This window comes from Macaca thibetana, chromosome 5 (genome assembly GCF_024542745.1).
Source record: "Macaca thibetana thibetana isolate TM-01 chromosome 5, ASM2454274v1, whole genome shotgun sequence".
Taxonomy (NCBI): Eukaryota; Metazoa; Chordata; class Mammalia; order Primates; family Cercopithecidae; genus Macaca; species Macaca thibetana.
The window spans coordinates 183575369-183592583 of record NC_065582.1 but is presented as its reverse complement, the minus strand read 5'-3'; the positions used below and the strand labels follow the sequence as shown (position 1 = coordinate 183592583).

Here is a 17215-nt window from a genome sequence, read left to right as displayed (position 1 = left end):
ATTAGGGAAGGAGCTCAGCCCTGGGCTGCTGACTCTCCAGCCCCTGCTCTCTGCTGTGTCCTGAAGACAGGGTGGGGGGTGACAGGAAGGGTGAGGGGCTGGAGGCACAGGATTCAGATGTCATGGTGGGCTGAATGGGCCCCCCCAAATGTGAATCTGTGACAGTGACCTTTTTTAGAAGAAGGTTCTTTGCAGATGTCATGAAGTTAAGGATCTTGAGATGCGACCATCCTGGACTATCTGGATGGGCACCAACTCCAGTAAGTGTCCTTATAAGAGACAGACACAGGGAGGAGCCAAGAGAAGATGGAGGCCGAGCTTGGAGTGACCCCGCCACAAGGCAAGGAAGTGCCAGGAGCCACCAGAAACTGGAAGCAGCAGGAGGATCGTCCCCTAGAACCTTGGGCTGCAGTGCCACTCCGTCAGCGCCCTCATCTCAGATGCCTGCCTCCAGAACTGGAGACCAGCAAATCCCCATGGTTTTAAGCCTCCCAGCTCCTGGGGGTTCTGTTCCAGCAGCCCCAGACAGGCATCTACAGGTGGACTCTGTCGTCCGATCCTAAGAGCATTTCTCACCCACTGGGCGACCCTGGGCAGGTTGTGTGGTCCAGAGCTTTGCTCCCTGAGCCACAGACCAGGACAGTTAAGATAGCCACTGACGGGTCAGACAAGTGAGATCCTCTCAGCGGTGTGGATGTGGCACAGAGGCAGCAAGGGCCTCGGGCCTCAGGCCTCACGTGCAGCGGCCGTAGGACGGGCTGAACGAATCCTGGCTTAAGTCCCTGAAGGGCCTCTAAGTTTGCAGTCACTCTTTCAACATCCAGGGAAAGTGCTTTGCGAGGAGGAGGAGGCGTTGATTTGCTGTATTCCTTCCACAAATCTTCCTTTCTCTGTGGTGACTGACAGGAGGTGGCTGTGGCTGGAGTTCCCTGTGCAGAGGCCGGCACACATCACAGATCTCCAGGACGTCTGGAGCTAAGGGAAGGAAGGGGCGTCCCAGGCGCCCTTGGGATCTCTTTAGGTCTCTGGAAGGGAGACAGCTCCTCACTGCCCCCACCCTCCCAGTGCCTTTTGTGATGTGGACACCGCTGTGCTTCAGCGGTGGGGGCTGCAGGGCGAGGGGGGCACTCTGAGGGGGCAGGAGGAATCACTGTAGGACCCGCAGTTTGGTTCCAAAGTACTGAACATAAGGAGACACCGGATATGGATGCGTGAATGCTCTGAAAATTAGCTATTTTCCCGTCTCCTCTAATTCAGCAGCATTGCCTTGATGTCTCTTGGGATTCAGTTAGGAACACGAATTCCTTTATGTTTTTCACACTCCCCCCACCCCCACTCCTGTCTGGCCCGGCCCTATCAAGGTGCAGCGGGCCTAGGAAGGCAGAAGCAACTGGCCTGTGATCAGAAGCTCACAATGACAGCAAGGCACAATCACCATACAGCAGGGAGGACTTCCTGGAGGAGGTGGCCTGACCTGAGCAGCGATATGGCCCTACCCAGCCCTGAGTCCACGAAGGCCCAAGGACCTGCATCACCTCCCAGCCATGATCACTGGGTACAGGGCCTCCATCTCCTAGGCCCCCTTGTGGCCCCAGAGCTGGCTCCCAGGAAAACCAACAGGTGAGACTAGAACAGGGACCCCATCTCTAATGAGGGCAAGTCCTGACCTGCACAGTGAGGGGGTGGGCCAGGTGAGCGCCTGCTACACAGTGGGGGAACGTCGGGCCCCGGGCTGGGTGCTGGGGCCACAGTGGAGGCTGTGGGCTGGCAATAGGAGGAGACCCCCGAGGGGACCTGGGCACGTGGCTGCTGCTCCAAGGGGAGGTCCTGCCTTGGGGAGGGTGTCCTCGAGCTGGGCTGGGGAGTCACAGGTTAGCCAGTGTGAGCTGAAGGCCCTTGGGCATCACCACCTCTGCCATGTGGGCAGGGAACTTAACCTTCCAGGGCCTCAGTTTACTTGTCTCTAAAACAGGAAAGTGAGGCTGGGCGCAGTGGCTCACGCCTTTAATCCCAGTACTTTGGGAGGCCAAGGCAGGAGGATCATTTGAGGCCAGGAGTTTGAGATCAGCCTGGGCAGCACAGTGAGACCCTGTCTCTACTAAAAATTAAAGAAAAGATAGCTGGGCATGGTAGCACGACCCTGTGTTCCCAGCTACTCAGGAGGATCACTTGAGCCCAGGAATCCTAGGCTGCAGTGAGCCATGACTGCACCACTGCACTCCAGCCTGGGTGGCAGAGTGAGACCCTGCCTCAAAAATTAAATTAAATTAAATTAAATTAATAAAATAGGAGTGCTAAGACCAGGCGTGGTGGCTCATGCCTGTAATCCCAACACTTTGGGAGGCCCAGGTGGGAGGATCACTTGAGGCCAAGAATTCGAGACCAGCCTGGCCAACATGGCAAAACCTAGTCTCTTCTAAAAATACAAAAATTAGCTGTGGGGGTGGCAGGTGCCTGTGATCCCAGCTAGTCTGGTGGCTGAGGCATGAGAATGGCTTTAACCTGGGAGGCAGAGGTTGCAGCAAGCCAGGGTGGTACCACTGCACTCCAGCCTGGGCGACAGTAAGACCCTGTCTCAATAATTAAATTAAATTAATAATCTAAAACAGGAGCACGATACTGCCCACACAGCGTCCTTCGAAGAAGGGTGCCCCTCAGCACATACGATGCAGGGGTGGGGTAAGTAGGCGCTCAGGTCCTGGGTGTGGCCCTGGGCCGTGTAACATGGGCTGGAGCACAGCCTCCTCAAAGTGAGGGGGTGGTGTGTGACAGAGGCTGAGGCTGCTGGGCCAGACCTCAGGGCCACAGCCTCCTGCCACCTGCTGTCATCAAAGAGGCCAGCCCTCTGGAGGGTCAGGCAGGGGGTAGGCATCAAGCCAGGTACCGCCCCACACTGTCGGCAGCCCCGTCACCCCCAGGGTGATCCTCCTGCCTCGGGTCCCAAAGTAATGGGATTACAGGTGTGAGCCACAGCACCTGGCCTCGCCTTTTACAGACAAGTAAACTGAGGTGCTGGGAGGCTAAGTTCCTGCCCAGACGGCAGAGGTGGTGATGTCCAGGGTCCCTGTGGTGACACAGCTGACCACAGCCTGCGGGGGCCTGTGCATCATGTCCCAGGACACTTGTGGACCTGGGGGAGTTCCTGGAGATGCCTCTGGTCAGTCACGATGGTGGTGTCCAGAAGAACTCGGAGAACCTGAGTTCCCCTGAGTGCCCCGATCCTCATCACCCATGGGGGACAGCCAGGCTGTGGTCAGCGCTCCTCATCCCAGGGATGTTCTACAGAGGCTAAGGGGGAGGGCAGACACAGACAGACCGTGGACAGGCCCAGGGAGCCGCTGTCCTCACGGAGGCCAGCCCAGCCCAGCAACTGACAGACAGCCAGGCCTCAGCCAGCAGCGTGGTGGCAGGCCCCGTCGGAGCCACTCCCCAGTGGCTGGGCCCCCAGGCTCTGCCCCGGGGGACCCATTGTTGCAAGATGTGCTCAGGGGGCAAGGCCGCCCATGCTGGCAACTGGAGCCCAGAGAGAGCAGCCCATATGGGGATGGCCCAGCAGTCCCCGGGCCCATCCCACCTGGAAGGTGTGTGACCACAAGCCTGCCTGCCTCCTCCGAGGAGGTGGGGTCTCCTCAGCTATAGAATGGGCTTCAGAGGATCAGGTGCAACCGTGCCTGGTGAGACACGCAGGTTGCAGGCCCCACGGGCTACTTTCCCAGTCGTCATGGTGACCCCTCCATGGATCCCGTAGCTACCCTGACAGCTCCTGTCTGTCAGCCCTCTCCAGCTTTGTCCTCTCGTGAAGATGCCACGCTGCTCACTGATGGCCCCCAGGAGATGTCTCCAAAAACCGGGGGCCATGGGTAGGTGCAGCAGAGCTGGGCACGACCACACCTTTCCCCTGGCCCCAGAGCAGCTGCTGACACCCACGGCTCACCAGGTCCTTCAAGAAGTCGGCTCCTCTGGGCCAGCCTCACCCCTCTCCTGCTGTGGGACAGGGGCCACACCAGGGCTGGGCCAGGGGCTGGGCATCGCCTTGGGGTGCTCACCCGGCCCCCTGCTTCCCCTATTAAGTCCAAGCACAAGCCAAGCAGCAGTGGGGAGGGGTGGGGGCCATAATCTGATCCCTCCTGGCCCAGCCCTGCCTGGCCAAGATCTGGGCTCTGGGGACACAGTGAGGCCCAGGCCTAGACATGGCCCAGTTCTTGAAAAGATCCCACTATTATTATGGTCTGGGAAGCTATTCTTTGTTTTTCTTTGTAATTATGGAAGCAATACATGTGCACCCTAAAAAACGAGGAAAGGCAGATTAGTGAGAAGAGTGCCTGCACGTGTGCTCCTGCCCCCAGCACACGAGCAGGAGGAGCTCCTGTCGCCCTTCGCGTCTCGCACCTTGCGGGCGCTTTCGCTGCTTTAAAAAGCTCTCTGAACAGAAGCCGCCACAACTGGTGAGTCTCAGAGCGGCGGGTGCAGTCGGCTGAGGACCGCCTCCAGGTCTCCTGGTCTCCGGGTCTCCGGCTGCAGTAACCCCGCGCTTGAAACCACTTCCTCTTGCTTTCGGCTCAGTGAAAGTGGGAGGAGATGCTTGGCTTTCGAGAAGGGGCTGTTCCCCCTGGAATTTTCCTGGTCCCACGGGGTGGAGGAAAACAACCCCTCGAGGATGCTTCCTGGAGCCACTGGGGAGCAGGAAGCTAGCACCCTCTCACCTCCTCAGGCTCAGGGGGAGGCTCCCTCCCTTTCCAGGCTCCCTGAGGAGGGGCTAATGCTTACTGAGTAGGCTCCACTCCAGCCAAAGCCCCCGCTTCCACCCCTTGATGGGCTCCGTGATGCTGCCAGGAGCAGGGAGTAGGGCCAGAAGTGGCCTTAGGTCCCCTCACCCCCCGCCTCAGACACTGCTGTGTCCCTCACTGAGAAGCGTCCTGAGGGACAGCACTGGGGGCCCCAGGGTCGGGAGAGCAGGAACTGAGAGCCGCACCTCAAGGAGCAGCACTATAGGCCTGGACTCTGCCCAGCTCCTTCTCCTGGAGCTCCCCAAGAATGGCAGCCCCCCACACCTGCCGATGCCCATCCCACTCCCCACACGCCTGGTGGAGGACATGAACCCTGCCTGGATGGGCCCCAGCATCTGTGCCTTGGGAGGCTGAGGCTGGAGAGCCACCTGCCAGTCCATGGGGCTGCACTGGGCCAAGGAGCTGGGGTGGGGAGCAGAGGTGGCCAGGCTGCAGGGCAGCAGTTGCAGGGAGAGTCAGGGACGTGAGTGTCCAAATGAGCCAGGCGCCAGCACATCCTCCCAGGCCTTGCTGCCTTCCAGTCCTCAGAGCCACCTCCTTTCCACTTAGCCTAGAGCCAGCACGTCCCCCAACCAGGATCCTCAGTCACATCCAGGTGCTCTGGGATGCGGCATGAGGGGCTGGGAGGATGCCATGCTGCCGCACCTGAGAGGCACAGGCTGAACCTTGGGATGGGTCCTGCAGGCGGCCGGAGAGTTGGGTTGGAAGGGATGGTCCAGCCATGAAACGAACAGGAATGCCACAGACACGGAGACTCCCACCTCGAAGGCAGCTGTGGGACTCAGTGAGACCCAGCTGACAAAGCTCCCTACAGCTTCGTCCAGGCAGCTGAACGATGGTGGCTCCATGCCAAAGGGACAGGGAGGGAGGCCACAGTATAGACCGATGCTAGCCCGAAGGGCAGACAGGGACAGGAGCAGGAGGGCACGCGGGGTCCAGAGGCAGGTCCCCTGGTTTGGCAGGGACAAGGGAAGCCGATTGCAGGGGCAGGGCTGTGGTGAGGGCCAGGTCAGATCATTGAGGGCCTGATAACGAGTCAGCGCCTCTGAGGGGACATCAGGAGGATGGACCAGGGTCGACGGATTACTCGATACTGCAGCAAAGAAACTCCATTCACGGAATAAGATGATAATTCAACAGACAGTCTGCTAGAAAGACATTGATTTTGTAGTCAAAAATCTTCCCACAAAGAAAACTCCAGGCCCAGATGGCTTCCCTGGTGAAGTCTACCTCACATTTCAGGCAGAAATAATGCCAGTTCTACACAAGCTCTTCCAGAAACCTGAAGAGGTGGAGCACTCCCCAACTCATCCTAGACAGCCATGCTCCTGCACCAGAAACAGGCATGACAAGAAGACAGCTGCCTGACAGTCCTCTCAGACAGATGCAAAATCCTACTGAAGTTTAGCAAATCAAAGCCAACGGTAAATCCAAAGGATAATACCTCATGACCGCGTACAGTTTGCCCCAGGACTGCAAGGCTGGCTGAACATCTGAACATCAATCAATGTGATTTATCACATTAACAGGCTAAACAGGAAAACCATGTGATTATGTCAAAGAAAGCAGAAAAAGCATTTGAGAAAATCCAACATCTGTTCTTGATAAAAACAAACAACAAAAAACCTCTCAACAAATTAGGAATAGGAGAGAACTCCTTTTCTATTTTAGAAGATGAAGGGCATCTGTGAAAATCCTACAGCTCAAATCACACTTAACAATAGATACTGAATGCTTGGGAATGAGGCAGAATCATCCTGTTTCATTGTTTTCATTCAACGTTATACTGGAGGTTCTGGCTGGTTAAAAAACACAAGAAAAAGAAATACATATAGGACATACAATTGAAAACAAGCAAAACTGTTTTTCTTCTCAGATGACAAGATCATCTAGGTAGGAAAACTGATGAAATCTTTGAAAAAACCATAACTACTAAAGTGAGTTTAGCAAGATCAATCTAGAAGATTAATCTTTTAGAAGATCAATCTACAAAGATCAGTTATAGCTATATATATTACCAATGAACAATTACAAATTAAAATTACAAAACAAACCAATTTACAATGGCATCACAAAACATAAAATACTTGAGGATTAATCTGACAAAAGATGTGCAAGACCTGTACAATTAAAAACCATAAAACTTTGCTCAGAGAAATTAAAGGCCTAAATAAATAAAGAGATATACTATGTTCATGAACCAGAAGTATTATTAAGATGCTAATTCTTTCCAAATTACTACATGGATTCTACATAATCCCAATCAAAATTCCAGCAGGCTTTTTTTTTTTTTTTTTTTTTTTTGGCAAAAGTTAACAACCCTAAAATTCATATGGAAATACAAAGGAGACAGAATAGCCAAAACAACCTTTCAAAAGAAGATAAAGCTGAGCACTTGCACCTCCAACTAAGGCTTATTATAAAGCTACCATATTTAGGATGGTGTGGCATTGGTGTCAATACAGGCAAACAGATCAATGGGAGAGACTGGAGAGTTCAGAAGTGAACCCACCCCATGTGGTTAGCTAAAGACAAAAATGCAAAGGCAATTCAGTGGAGAAGGAATAGTCTTTCCCAACAAATAATTCTGGAATAATTGACTTTCCTTATGCAAAACAAAACAAAACTTTGATCCATGCCTCACACCATATACTTGAATTAATTCAAATGGAATACTGTATAGATCTAAATGTAAAACCTAAAAGCATAAGATTTCCAGAAGAAAACATGGAAAAAAATCTTTGTGACTTTGGGTTATGAAAATAATTCTTAGTACAGCACCAAAATCACAATTCATAAAATAAAAAATGGATAAATTGTACTTCATCAAAATTAAAAACTTTTGCTCTTCAAAAGATACTGTTAGAATGAAAAGACAAGCCACAGATTGGGAGAAAATATTTGAAAATCACATAACAGACTTATATCCAGAATATATAAAGAACTCTCAGTACTCCATATGGATAAACAACCCAAGTGAAAGAAAAAGCAAAAGATGTCAACAGATGCTTCACCAAACAACCAATGACAAATAGCACATGAAGCGATGCTCAACTCAATGAGGTAGCATGCCTGTAGTTCCAGCTACTTGGGAGACTGAAGTGAAGTAGGAGGATTGCTTGAGCCCAGGAGTTCAAGGCCAGCCTGGGCTGAACATAGTGAGACCCTGTCTCCAAAAAAAAAAAACAAAACTTAAAAAAAAAAAAAGATTTCCAACATTGTTATTCCTCAGAGAAATGCAAATTAAAACTACAATGAGGTACCACTTCACACCTATCTGAATGGTTAAAAAGCCCACCATACCAAGTGTTGACAAGGACATGGAGGAACTGAACTCTCATACGCTGTTGTTTATCGTATGCCAATCATATTTCAATAAAGCCATTTACAACAATTTTTTGTTTTTTTGAGATGGAGTGTCGCTCTGTCGCCCAGGTTGGAGTGCAGTGATACAATCTTGGCTCACTGCAACCTCTGCCTCCCAGGCTCAAGTGATTCTCCTGCCTCAGCCTCCCAAGTGGCTGGGATTACAGGCACCTGCCATAATGCCCAGCTAATTTTTGTATTTTTTTTAGTAAAGACGGGGTTTTACCATGTTGGCCAGGCTGGTCTCAAACTTCTGACCTCAAGTGATCTGCCTGCCTCGGCCTCCCAAAATGCCGGGATTACAGGCACGAGCCACCATGCCCAGCATTTACAACAATTTTTAAACCACCAGACCACTTCACCACCACGCTCACGTTACCGCCTCTGATGCCGTTCCTTCTCTCAGGAAAGTCTTTCCTGCCCACCCTGCCCACAAAGCTCTCTGAGATTTCCCACCCCACCGACCTCCTTCTGCCCTGTTCCCTGTCCCCTCTGCTCCTTCCCAGCACCTCGGCCCTCACAGGTCCTGCCACCTGGGCACCTTTCCTCCAGCCCCTTCCCTTCATTCAGGCCTCAGCAAATGTCAGTGCCTGCAGGCGGCCTCCCCCCACCCCACCCCCCGATTTTTGCTCTCACAAAAGGAGCTGCCTCACTGGCACTCTGCACCTCATGAAACAATTCTAATTTCTTCCCAGCACTGGCTGGAGGACCAGGTGGGGGGCGTGAGGGAGAGAGGATGGTGACGGGCTCCTTCCACGTAGCCGCAGCTGCCTGCAGGTGGTGCCCTTGAGGTCGACGGTGATGGAGGGGAAGGAGCAGGGTGGCGGATGTCGCAAGAGGTGCAGGGTGTGGTCCGGAGGCTGGGGGAGAAGCTGTGGTCACCAGGGAACAGACAGCCTATAAGGAAGGGCCCTCGGTGCGGTCATGAGGATGTGTGGGGGACCTGCGGTAATGACCATCCCCTTGGCCAGGCCTCCTGAGAGCACAGCCAGGCCGGGGCCTTCCCTCCAGCTCTGGGCCAGCTGTGAATTGGGAGGAGGCCCATCTGCAAGAAGGGTGGCACCTCCTCCCAGGACTTCGCTGGCCTGCGTGCCTACTGCATCCAGGGTACCACTCAGGGCCTTGCAATCACTGTCCCCCATGGGGTTCTGGTGACACAGGCATCACCGAGCTTGCTGAGGTTGTGTGCCTGGGGCCGGTGAGAGCAAGAACCCAGCTCTGCCCTCTCACCCAGGCCTGTGTGTGGCGGACCAGCCCTGGTCTTATCCCCGACTCACTGTGTCAGCCCGGGAGGCCCTGTCACTTACAAACGATTGACTTAATGACAGTCATTACACCTAATCTGTTTTTCAAGAGTCTAATTAATTCCAAGTCCTCCTCTATTTTTAAACCACTCAATCATTCTCGTTTTTCCTGCCGGGGCATGAAGTGGGTGGAAGGTCTCGGTGTTCCCTGCAGGGCCTCGGGACACCTGTTTTAGGGACCGATGGCTGCAGCAGCCTAGTGGGCACCTGCCACCAGGCCCCAGACAGTCTAGGGGAAATGGCAGCCATGTAAGCATCCCAGTGAGGGGGAGGGGAGGCCCGCGGGGTGGCACCTGCTGCCCAAGGTCACAGGCACTGGAGCAAGGCTGGGCTGCCCCAGTCCCAGACCTGTCACTCCGTCCCCTCGTCCTGCGGTGGGTCCACTGGGGACCCCCTGGAGTTGGGGAGCCCCTGCAGCCAGGGAGCCCCTGCAGCCCAGCAGCCCAGTCTTCCACCCAGAGGCTGCCTGTGTCCTCTGAGCCCCCAGAACAGCTCCACAGTGGGGCTGGGCCACTGAAGGCTCTGTCAGTCCTGCCGGCACTGCAGGGAGGGAAGCATGGCCTTCCGGGCCACTGAGGCCAGAGCACCACACGGCCCTTGGATGAGGCCCCACCCAGGGAAGGGGCTGACGCCTGTCTGCTGGTGGGAAAGCCAACTGGGGGATGTGGGAACGAAGCACATCGGAAGTGCCAGCAGCAGGTGACTCCCCATGCAGTGGCGCCTTCACCAATGTGCCAGCCACAACCTGCCCTCCTCTGGGCTGGGCACCGGGGGACGGGCTGGGGGCCGCAGGACCCTCTGTGTCATGGCCCGGAGGGGCCCAGGAGGATTTGCAGCAGCGACCTCACCACAGGGCAGGGGTCAGCAGGCCTGGGAGAGCTGGAGCTGCCTTGGGATAGACCGGCTGCAGGCTCTCCTCCATGACACCCCTGAACCCTGTCCTCACACTGGCAGAGGGCAGAGGAGCCCGTGGAATGACCCCAGGCCACGGCGGAGAAGGAGCCAGGTGGGGTGCGGCGGGTGGATGTTCAAGCTGGAGGCCGGGACCCACTGTCCAGGAGCAAGGTCATGAAGCACCACGGCAAAGCCTGATGTCACCCGGGACAGCTGTCACCGCCAGGAGAGTGGGAGACGGAGATGTGAATCCAGGAAACAATGAAATCCAGAGGCAAAGCCAAGACTGATCATGGCAAAGATGACCAGGAACGGCTGCAAGAGCAATCCGGAAGCAAGGTGAGGAGTGACAGTGGGGTGCCACGGTGACATAGTGACATGGCGGGCTGTGCTGGGAGGAACAGCAGAGCACGAGCTGTGATGCGTGAGGAGTGCGTCCTGCCATGTGGCTGGGGCCTGCTGTTGGTTCATTTTGCAGATGACAAAACTGAGGCTCAGGCTGAGCAGCCAGTTCACCAGGCACTGCCTTTCGCCTCACATCTGCCTATGGAGCAGGGCACTCCCCACCGCGCCTCCAGCGAGTCCCCTAAAAGGGATCTCCCTCAATGTCCGTCATCTGTCTGCCACTGCCAAGTTCCGGAAGGAAGGCGCACACAGTCAGGGCATGTGCCACATGGTTGGGGCAGAGGCTTGGCCACTGTCTGTCCCGAGAGGCCTGTGAGACTCCTATCATTCTACCTAGAGCAACGGCCAGAGAGGCTGCTGAGCATGGTGGGGCAGTGGCGGGGGGGGTGAGGTCACCAGCCGGACTCAAGTGCAGTCACAGAGGCGCTTGACTGCACAACGGAGCAGGCCTGGCCTTCCCCTGTGGGACGGACAGTGACAGGCCCTGAGACCTCCCTAAGCCACCGCCTGGGCAGCCTTGACCGTGTGTCAGGACGGCCACAGCCTCCGTCAGTCCCACTCTGATGCACAGAGGCCCCTGACACTGGTTCCAGCCTCCTCCCAACTAGGCATCAGGGCTGCAGGATTGATGGCAACAAATAAAACCCAGGCCACCAGAGATGAGAACGTTCTCCCGCCCCGCCGCAGAGGAGGAACGCGCCTTGCACCACACGATCAACCAGAAAGGCAGAGGAACAAACTTGTTTCTAGAATTTCTATAAACTTAATTACACAAGATAAAATTGAGGACATCTGCAAATCAAAACATATCCAAAAACGAAGTCAAAGGGCAAGAACAACTTGGAGAAAGCCATAAACAGACCAGACGGAACGTTTTCACGTCCGAAAAGCGTGACGTCCCAGCTGAAAAACAGCAGAAAACACAGTCACTTCGCAGAACGAAAAACACAGGCGCTAACAGAACAACTGCCCAGGTTGGCAGTCAGCAGAGAGGGGCAAACCTCAGGAACCGCGAGGGGTACTCCGTTTTCTCCCCCTCGAGTTGGAGTTGGAAGTGTCGGCGGTTTTCTCCCCCTCGAGTTGGAGTTAGAAGTGTCGGCGGTTTTCTCCCCCTCGAGTTGGAGTTGGAAGTGTCGGCGAGGGATCGCACTGCTGCGGGTATCAGCTCTTTCTGGAAAGCAGTTTGACAGCGAATGGCAGAGCTTTCAAATGCTTCATACCTTTGCTATGGTGATTCTACTTCTAAGGACCAATTCTAAAGAAATAATCCAAGGCTGGGCACAGCGGCCCATGCCTGTAATCCCAGCACCCTGGGAGGCTAACGTGGGAAGACAGCTTGAGCCCAGGCAGGGAGCCATGTCTGTGCCACAGCACTCCAGCCTGGGCAACCAAGGGAGGCTCTGTGGTTGAAAAGAGAAAAGGGAAGGGAAAGGGGAGGGGAGGGGAGGGGAGGGGAGGGGAGGGGAGGGGAGGGGAGGGGGAGGGGAGGGGAGGGGAAGGGGAGGGGAGGGGGGGGGAAGGGAAGGGAAGGGGGGAGGAAGGAAGGGGAAGGGGAAGGGAAGGAAGGGAGGGAGGGAGGGAAGGGAAGGGAGGGGGGAGGGGGAGGGAGGGAGGGGAGGGAGGGAAGGGAGGGAGGGAGGGGAGGGGGGAGGGAGGGAAGGGAAGGGAGGAGGGAGGGAGGGAGGGAAGGGAGGGGAAAGGGAGGGAGGGAGGGAGGGAAGGGGGAAGGGGGGTGGGAGGGAGGGAAGGGAAGGGAGGGTGGGGGAGGGAAGGGAAGGGAAGGGAGGGATGGGAGGGAGGGAAGGGAGGGTGGGAGGGAGGGAAGGGAGGGTGGGAGGGAGGGAGGGAGGGAAGGGAGGGAAGGGAGGGAGGGAGGGAAGGGAAGGGGAGGGTGGGAGGGAGGGAAGGGAGGGGGGGGAGGGAGGGAAGGGAAGGGAGGGTGGGAGGGAGGGAAGGGAGGGTGGGAGGGAGGGGAAGGGAGGGAGGGTGGGAGGGAGGGAAGGGAAGGGAGGGTGGGAGGGAGGTGGGGAGGGGTGGGAGGGAGGGAAGGGAAGGGAGGGTGGGAGGGAAGGAAGGGAAGGGAAGGGAAGGGAGAGGTGTCTTTAGGGGGGAGAGGGGGAAGGGAAGGGGAAGGGAAGGAGGAAGGGAGGGGGGAAGGGAAAGGAGGGTGGGAAGAGGGGAGGGGGAGGGAAGGGAAGCGAGGGTGGGAGGAAGGGAAGGGAAGGGAAGGGAAAGGAAGGGAGGGAAGGGAAGGGAGGGGAGGGTGGGTGGAAGGGAAGGGAAGATGGGAGGGAGGGAAGGGAAGGGAGGGTGGGAGGGAGGGAAGGGAAGGGAGGGTGGGAGGGAGGGAAGGAAGGGAAGGGTGAGGAGGGTGGGAGGGAGAAAGGAAATGGAAAGAAAGGAGAAAGAAAAGGGAAAAAAGGAAGGAAAGGAAAAAAAGAAAGAAGAAAGAAAAGGAAGAAAAGAAAGAAAAAGAAGAGAAAAGGAAAGCGGATCCAAGAGGCAGACAAAAAACCGTAGAGCAAACTATAAAACCATGTTCAGTGGGAAAAAAATAATAAAACCGTTCATAAGATTAGGAGTAATATTTATGTCTTTCTTTACTTCTTTTGTTTGTAAGAACTAGGGTCTGGCTCTGTCACCCAGGCTGCAGTACAGTGGTACAATCATAGGTCACCGCAGTCTCCACCTCCTGGGCTCAAGCAATTCTCCTGCTTCAGCCTCCAAAGTAGCTGGGATTACAGGCCCACACCACTGCACCTGGCTAATTTACTTTTACTTTCCATGAGATGGGGTCTTGCTATATTGTCCAGGCTGGTCTTGAACTCCTGGCCTCAAGCAATCCATCTGCCTCAGTCCCCAAAGGGCTGGGAATGTAAGCCTGAGCCACCAGACCCAGTCTCTCCTTCTTATGTTTTCCAAAGTTTCTACAATGAACAGGGACCACATTTATAATCAGCAAACAGGGAGTCAGTGTTACTTTTCGCACAAGGCAGAGGCTGGAAATCCACTTCATGGTGTCCTTGGAAGGAACGGACGACCGGCCTGAGCAGAGTTTCTGTCATCTAGACAAGTAACTTACAAGGGTGACTTCAAGAGGACAGAAGGTTCTGGATCAATGAGGTGAGGCTAGCTGAGGGGAAAATAAGCTTTTAAAAAATGTCAACTTCTCCAAAAGGATTCATTGACCACTGAGAAGGTGGGAAAGAAGCCAGTAAAATGAAAAGAACTGAAGGGTGTAGGTTCCAGAACATTCTCATCAGCAAGGCTGATTCACTGCTGTCTGTCGAGGATGATGTCTGGACTCCCGGCGACACCACCCGAGGAAATGCCCCAGACAGGGGCTCCTCCTGGCTGGGACCCTCGCACCAGGACCCCAGCGGGCCGTGTGCCAACTCACCTCCTGTGTGCATCTGTACCCTGGCTGGTGGCCGGGAAGCCCTGTCCTTCCTCCTGGAGGCTGTCGTCTGCCTGGCCAGAAACACAGGCTCCAGGGGTCTCGGGGGAATCTGGCCTTGCGGGCCGGTCTGCCACGGCTCCACACATTTCCTTCATTTGCAGCACACGGAGGTCCAACTCACACGTGGGACTGGAAGCCGTGAGTCAGGGCCGTGCCCTCTTTTTCCCTCTGAACCGTCCACACCACAACCACAGGGGCTGCAGGGGCGCCTGCCGGGTGAGCGGGTCTCATGGCCAAACAGGCCCGGGCTCTTCCAGATGCTCTCAGCTAAGGCAAATACCACCCTCTCCGTCTCAGTCTCTCCTGCTGTAGAATGGGAGGGCTAACCAACCACAGCCACACCTGTGCACGCGACCGGCCTCGCACAAACGTTACTTAACACCAGCCAGGCTTCCTGACACGCGGCTGTTTGAATTTGGGTGAACTTTCTCCGTGTGTGAAGCTGGCCTCCTCGTCTGTCTGTGTGAAAACCTCCACTGCCTTATCACCTCCGTATGGTGTGAGGTGACACCTGGGGGGACAGGGCACGTCTCTTGTTCCTTGATGGGTCTCCGGTGCCTGGCCCAGAACATGCTTGAGACACAGATGAGTGGGGGAGTGAACGATGCTCCCAGGGTGCGTACCGCCTGTGCCTTGGATGGGACAGTTGCCATGTGCCGCCGCCTGCTGACCTGATTTCCAGCTACCTCCGGGCACAGTGCTGGGCCCAGGCACTGTCCTAAATCGAACCAAATACGTGCTGTCCTGATTACCCTGCGATGTGCTTGCTCTCTCGGATCCTCAGCACCTGCCAGAAACGCTTCCTTGGAAGATGGCACCACCACCTGGGCTCCTTCCCTTTCCTCAGCTAAGCCTCGGCGCCTGTGCTGAGCTGCGTGAGGCCTGGAAAGCTGAGGCCGCGTTAAGAGGCCATGTCCGTGGTGGAGCACAGAGCTCAGGCCAGGAAGGCAGGAGGAGCTTCCGGAGGGGGTGAGCGTCCACTGGCTGTCACCTGGACAACCCCCACCACCCCCAGCAGCAAAAGATGGGCAGGCCCCAAACCAAAAACTCCCCTCTTATCCTGTCAAATAATTTCTGACGGTTTCATGTGAAACTTGGAGAAAAACGATCCATTGCCAATGAACTGGGTCTGGTCTGAGCCCCTGAGGAAAGCATCCAGTAGTAGGGAAAAGGTGCCCTGGCTGACACGGCCGAGAAGCTCAGGCTGTATCTCAAAAATGGTCTCACCCAAAAGAGGAGAGGCTGTTTGTGCAACGCTGTTCATCGTGGCACGTCTGTGACAGCAAAAGGCTGGAAACAAGCCCAAGCCAGCACCGGGACCCGAGTGCACGTCAGGCCAGCCTCGCATGGGGCCCTGCCCCGAGGTGAAGGGAAGGAAGGACGTCTCTAGCAAGCACAGGAGCGGCTCGGGCAGAAGGCCAGGAGAGCGAGGTGGGGGCAACTGCCTGTAGCAGGAGGCCCTTCACCAAATACGGGGACGGGGGATACGCGGGTGTGTATCTGAACTTCTACTCATGTGCCTTTGCTTACATTTTTGAAAACTGAAGGATGTACTACAAAACATTCTTAAACTGTTCCCTTTGGGGGCAGGGGAGAAAAAGGTTCCTTCAGACAGAGTTCTCTGGGTCTATCTTATTTATAGATTTGACTGGGAACCACACAAATAGAAAGTTGTATCAGCTGTCAATGGCAGTCTCTACACACGTAATGCTGAATGAGACCATGGAACCTGCTGTAAAGCAATGGTGTCCAGTGGTGTTAGAGCCATCAGCTGACTGCTGACCAGTGGGGTGTGCCCTAAGGACAAAACAAAGACAAGGACCAGTGTAAGGAAGGATGTGGAAACTGGAACCCCCGTCCGTGGCTGCCTGGATGCCAACGGCGGCCACAGTGGAAAGTAGTCTGGCAGCTCCTCAAAACGCCACACACAGAGTGACCACATGATCTGCAATTCTGCTCACAGGGATCTACCCAGACGAGCTGAAGACATGTGTCCACACAAAAACTCGGATGAAACTTTTCATCACAGCCAAAACGTAGAAACAACACATCCGCCATCCACCAGTGAATGAAGAAGCGAAAGACGGGCTCCCCATGCGGTGAGCGTGATTCAGCCATAAAAAGGAACGGCGTGCCGCTGTGCACCTCTACACGTGGCCCTTACAGACGTTACGCTCGCTGGAGGAAGCCGGACCCCAGAGGTCACACACCACAGATGCTCCTTGACTCAACCCATCGGATGCTAAGTCAGAAATGCATCTAACACTCCTAGCCTCCAAAACGCGGAGGACGGTTCCTGCTGGGTTCGCGTCACTTTCACGCCCTCGTTAAGCCGAGCCATCGTAAGTCGGGAACCACCTGTACCTGAATGTGTTCACAGGAAATGTCCAGAAGAGGCAAATTCATTGATGGAAAGTGACAGAGGCTGCCAGGGCCTGGTGGGGAGTGGGGAGGGATGCTGGGAAGCAGGCCCAGCCCACCCAGCCCTCAGCACAGGAAAGAGCTGCAGGGAGGCCCAGAGCCCTGAGTGGGCAGCGGAAAGGAAGAATGGCCTGACTGTCTCAGGGCCCTGGCCAGTCCTGCTCCTCCAGCAAGTGTACGACCTGGGAGGACCCAGCACAGGAAGAAGGAGACGTCTGCCCTGCACTGAGAAGCCCCTTTCCCCGGTGTGAGGACCCTCTCCTGGGCCTGCCCGCCATCCTCCAACACAGCCCCTCACTCCTGCCACCTGTGCCCCCGACCTCTGTCCCCATCTGCTGCCCAGCTCCCACGGCTCCTGGGGGGCTTTTCCGGCCTCCAGTTGAACCTCCTCCCCTCCATCCTCCCTCTCTCTTCCCTGTTAGAGAGGCCTATAGACACGGCCACAGCCAAGGCGGGAGCCCTGCAGGGTGGGGTCCTGGCAAGGGGGCCAGTGGCCCTGACAATGCAGCCATGAGACAATGAGCCATGCCTTTCCCTCCCTGTCTCCAGTGTGGGGGATGGGAGCCCATGAGAAGAGA

At 55.6% G+C, this 17215-nt stretch overlaps 1 protein-coding gene across 1 annotated transcript in view; it reads right to left on the bottom strand.

Annotated features, from left to right (window-relative positions):
• The window catches only part of ZFYVE28 (zinc finger FYVE-type containing 28), a 165354-nt gene that overhangs the window by 17709 nt on the left and 130430 nt on the right, over positions 1-17215 (bottom strand). The gene's annotated exons all lie outside the window — the stretch shown is intronic.